Source organism: Pinus tabuliformis, chromosome 6 (genome assembly GCF_031772625.1).
Source record: "Pinus tabuliformis cultivar Carrire ecotype Pingquan chromosome 6, CPIR1, whole genome shotgun sequence".
NCBI lineage: Eukaryota > Viridiplantae > Streptophyta > Pinopsida > Pinales > Pinaceae > Pinus > Pinus tabuliformis.
In genome coordinates, this window is record NC_142292.1 from 1,649,043,077 (window position 1) to 1,649,049,076 (window position 6,000).

Here is a 6,000-nt window from a genome sequence, read left to right on the forward strand (position 1 = left end):
GTTTTCATGATCTTCTTCTTGTTTGTTTCTTGGGTTGCCTTTTATGTTTTGAGTATTGGGAATTGGTTGGGAAAGAGGAAAGTTAGTGGAGCTTGGGGAGAGTCGTATGGTACCCAATAGGTAAGGTAAACCTCAGATGAAGATATGTGCATGAGTAAGCATAGTGGAAGGTAAGACTATGACACTTAGTTGGACTGGTTGGTCCATAGTGGTAAATGGATGATGACAAGACAAACACATGAAAGGTAACTAGAAAAGGTAAATTAAATGGATCTGGGGTGTCAGATGCCTTGGCTATGTTGGTAATGATTGTTCTCAACATTGTACATGTTATACATGAATAAAGGAAGTTCTCTTAACCTAGATAATATTTTATCTAATAATTATGTCATGATCATGATTATGTTGATGTTTATATGTATGAATGTATCTATGTATGTCGTTATCTAACAGGATGATGGTTGTTTTATGCTAATGATTATATATGTATGTATGTATGTTTTCACCCTCTAAAATGGTTGTCAGGGATCGTTCTTATGGAGGAATTATTTCTTATGCAGGTGAATGACATGAAGAGATTCATGGTTCATGAGGAATCAAGTGGGAAGAGTAGTCATGAAAAACATACAAGGTTAGTATCTTGTGGATATGAATTGATATTGCATACTTGTATTATGCCTATGTTTATGATAGGTAATGTGGAAGGATCCATCAGCGAAATGAAAATAGTGTGATTTATGACATGTTGTGACAAGCATAGATAAGACACTGGGAGCAAGGTTTCTTGGTAGAGACAGTGTGCTTTTGGATGTGAGGCATTATTGTTGTGCATATGTTGTATATGTTGTACATGTTGCATCTATGATCTTGCGCACATGCAGTGTTGTGTATACATAGCATGTGTACATGTTGTTTACGCAATGTTATGTACATGATGGTATAGATAGTGTTGTGCGAATATTGCATATGCAGTGTTGGATATAGATGGTGCTATGTACATGATAGATATGCGATGTTGTGTGCATATGGTGTTATGCATAGGTTGGATATGTGGTGATGTGTATAGATGATGCTATGTACATGTTGGATGTGCAGTGTTATGTACATATGGTGTTCTATGCATGTTGTACATATGGTGCTATGTACATATGGTGTTGTGTCCATGATTGTACAAGCGATGTCTTGAGAATGTGGTGTTGTGTACATGTTGTACATTTGGTGATGTGTACATGTTGTGCATGTGATGCTATGTAGAAGTTGTCTTGTGCACATGTCATGTATGTGATGTTGTGTACATGTGACATTGTGTACACATTGTTTAGGTGGTGCCATGTACTGTTGGAAATAATAATGAGAGGGGGGTGAGTCGGTATTTACAATTCAATAATCTTTCATTTTCCAATTAGATTTATATCTACTTCAGTGAAGTGAACTTGCGTGTGCATGCCACTATGATTAAAGAAACCAACATATACCCAGAGAACTTATGATTTAGTTGATTTATCATGTGTTGATCTTTAATCAATGCATCAAAATCTTATTATACAGTAACTATCAACAGTAATAACAGAATAAAACATCACAAATAAGCAACACACACGAACACCAAGATTTAATGTGGAAACCCAATGTGGGACAAAAAAACACTTGCTGTTGTCGTCTATGTCTTCTTAATATAAAGAAAATCAGTTTACAATCTTGTACTGGTGCAGACTCATACCAGTACATAGGCACCCACCTGCAGAAGGCTACAACCTTCTCTCATTTTCCAGCTTTTACTGGAAGGGAGCTACAAACCCCTAGCTCTTGTACTAGTCGATATGTTTAATAGTACGTAGGCACTGACCTACAAAAGGCTACAACCTTCTATCTTCCTCCACAAACCACATTTCATAAATTTTCATACTGGATACTCCTGGTACACAACAACACAATATGAAGGCCACATTTCATTAAATTTTCACACTGGACCTATCAGAAACTTTGAAACTCAAACTGCATCAACCAATAATCAGTTAATTTAAACAGTCAGATCACTTTCACCAGAACGTTGTGCTGAACCCAGAAACATGCATCATCATTCATGTTAGCTACCTATACCAATAGGTTTCATATTTCATGATTGGCAAAGAAAGTTCCAAATATGCTCTGCTTTGATGATGCAAAGATCCCATATTTCCAAGAGAAGACAAGGTGTGTATATAGCTTGATGTGTACTCAATTTTGATGGATGGTCCAACAGCCTAAGCTGGATCATGCCATGTTTTAAATTTTCAGTTGTAGAATAGAGAAAGAAATCTGTCCAAACTGTTTAATCTTGGCAGACAAGTAGCTTAGGTAGAGAATTAAGGTTCCCAACTGCTTAATCTGGGACCTTGGAAGCAATAAGGGTAGCATTAGATAGAAAATCAAAAGGAAAAAGCCAAAGAAAAGAAAAGGCAAATAAGGGTCTGCAAGTCTAAGTGCACCCTCTATGAAGAAATAAAAATGCTAGGCAAATAGATGGGTAGGCACATGGGGTTGCAGAAGTGTCATTCCTTACAATTGAATGGGGGCTAAACTATTCACAAAGGAAAATCAATGGTTTGAGAAGATCCTCTTCTCCATTATATTGCAGCAAAGTTAAGGAGCATGTCTAACCTCCCAGTTTCCCCTTTCACTCCCATTCCTAACATCCCCTCATCAGCTGAGATTTATGGAAGAATTGGTGGTTTTATAGTGGTTCCTATTCCTTTAAAAGCCACATTTCTTGTCTAAAATTCTTTTCATTTTGATCTACTCCCTAAGCTAAGTGATTTTCAAATAAACTTAGTGATTTCACCCCTCATTCACCTCTTCCACCCATATTAACCCCTAACTTCTACTATCTAAATCCCCTATGTTACCCTTTCCCTACTATTATAACACCATGGTGTATAAACCCCAAACATTGTATAAATATCCCTCCCCTTGGCATTATAGCCATATGTCCTCTGTCAGGGATCAAATTGACATCTGGTCAGTTTGAGGAACCTAAGCCTTAACCCCCTTCCCCCTTATGAATCCATTTGACCCATTAAACCCTTTATTTGCTAAGACAACCTTATGAAAAAACCCCTTTTACCCATAACCCGCTTCATTTGCAAAAAGCACACAAATACCCACTTTTTCCGACTTATCCAAAGTATGGGCGCGATATTATTTTCATTTGAAAATACAAAGAAAACCATATAATTCCGCCGAAACCCAAAGTTTTCCGCCGGGTGCAAATCCCAAAAGAAATATTATTTTATTCCGCCCTCCGCCCGTATCGTTCAGTCATCTCAGCGTCCCGTCGATCGTCGGATCGGGCCCCTTTGATCCAACGGCCCTCGTGCATATCGGACCGGCCCCGACGTACGAGATTTACCTTCCGATATCTGTCAGAGGGTGACGTCAGGCCTCTGCCACGCGCCACCCCCACAGCGTATCGGAGGTACATCTGACATTCCTGCCTCCGTAACAAAAGCGGTGCGATATGAAACCGCTAACCACTTCCGGTTTCGGTTGATCCGCCCTGCCAGCGTCACCGCCGTGTCAGCGCCCTGTACCTGATTTGACCCACCTGTCTGCCACTTCACCATCCCCATGGACCCCTTGTATGCCACCACGTCACCCGATGACGTCATGCTGATGTCATCCGACCTTGACTCCACTTGATGACGTCATGTTGACATCACCCAAAAAAAAAAGAGCGCCAAAGTCCTAAAAAACCATATTTTGGCCGAAATGTCGCATTTTTCGCACTTTTTGCAAAAGAAGCTGTTATATCCTCTGCATGAATTTTACGTCCGAGCATTCACCAACCTGCTGAATTCAACCTCGAGACCGCCGGCGCGCCATTTCACCTGCATCCTTGACCATTGCTGACTGTATATCAGGTATTTATCCGTGCAAATCCTTTCTGCGCCCGGTTATTGTCTGTAAATTGCCAAATTAACTCAAAGCAGTGAAAAAATAGATAATTCACCGGCAAATCCCCTCTGCCTTGTTCCCATTTGCACCAAGAAGGTCTAAATTCACCTGCTAAGCCTCGTTCACCTGAAATTTTTGTCCAAACTGCATTCTGTTCGCGCAATCGCGAACTAGTAACCCAAACCATACCAATTTGCTGTAAAAGAGGGAGTAAGGCCAGACATTTGCCTTAGTTGTGATCAAAGCAGTATTTCAATTGCTGCAACTCACCTTTTGTCCTCTGTACCCAAGTAATTCACCTTCCTGTTCAAAGAAAACTCTTTAGTGTTGTTCTGCACAGTAACACTAGTCCATAAACCACAGAAATCCTTAAAGCAGCCATGGATCCACCAGTAGCCCCGGTGGCATTAAACGTTGCTCCATTGAATGCCCCTCAGAGACAATTGGAGTGGCAGCCTCTGGCAGACCTGGACTATCAAATTTCAGAGGAAATGCTGATGAGGACCAAGTTCCACATCCACCTGTTGAATGAATTAAAAGCTAAACATGAGAGTGGGACAGATGTGCTGGGCATATGGGACTCATTTCTCCCTATATTCAAGCTTACTCAAGTCAATCAGTTCCCTGATCTGATCCACCTATGTGCTAAAAACTATGACCCTACTCAGAGGGCAGTGCTTGACCCTTCAAGATCAGCTGTGTTCTATATCACCCCAGAAGCTATCAGAGAGATGCTCTGCTTCAGGACTGAGAAGAAACTGGTCCCTCTATCACTCATATACTTGATAAATCAAGGAGCCATATTGATAGATGCTCAGGTCACCAAATTAAATCAGCTCTACATTGACTCTGACTCTGTGAAGTATCCTCCTATCAATCAAGTATACCTCAACCAATTGGGCAGAGATCTTGCAGACATGATTAGTCCCACTTTGGGCTACAATTCAATTGAGTTTGTGGATGAAATTGTGCTGGTAATGATGCTTATGTTTGCCCCTGGCAAGTCTCCAGTCTGCTATGACTATGCCACCTATATATTAGATAAAATACACGAGCAATTGATGAACCTGGCCAGAGAAAGGGTGTTCAGATACACCTCCTACATCTACCATTTGATTTTGTACTATCAACACGAGAGATTTCATTTTGCTATGAAAAGAGTGGATGCCCAAGGCAATCCAAGGTCAGTGGTCTATTGGTCCTCTGCCTTCCACTACAGATTTCACTCTCCATACACTTACTGTGAGTTCATAGATCTCTTCATCCACCCAGCCATGTCTATGTTGATGAGCTCACCTCCTCCAAGGCTCACTAATGACATGCAAAGGATCCTTCAGCTATCCAAATCATACAGCACTGGGGACTGGTACTTCTACCAGAACCACACAGTCATCAGGATCTATGGGTGTGAACTGCCTCCCTACAGATTGCCCAAGTATGTGCCCATGAGATTATTTGCCCTGGAATATTTCAGGCAATTTGGCAATGCCAATGTGCTGCACTTTTCAGGCAGAGGCAAGAAAGCACATCTAAAGGTCAGGAACCAACTTGGCCAATTTATCTACAACAAAAGGGAAGAAGGTTGGAAGGAGGCAGATAACATGTTAAAATCCCTTGGCCTGCAAACCAGTTTCCTGTGGAAACCATATTACCCCAGTCACTTCATATCTCTAAGAAGGGTCAAGTATAGGCTGTCCGGTTATGATCATGTGAGGATTCCTCACATAGAAAAATATGCTAATCAAGTAAAATGGAGAAGAGGAACCCTAGAGGAGCCTGTTACACAAGAAGAGTTGAATCAAAGAGCAGTGAGAAATCTGAAGAAGATGGCTGACCTTGAACTTTTTTCACAGGTACCCACTCTTCCAAGCACACAAGTGGGAGCAGTTGCCTTGTCCTCAACTACAAATCAGCAAGCAGCCAAAGCTAGTGAGCCAACCTATAGCAAAGGCAAAGAAAAAGTGTTGGAAACAGAACAACCACCTCATGAGGAGGTGCAGCAGCAACAGCAGCAGGTAGAGCAGCCACAACAGCAGGTACAACAGCAAGAAGAGGGGCAGCATGACA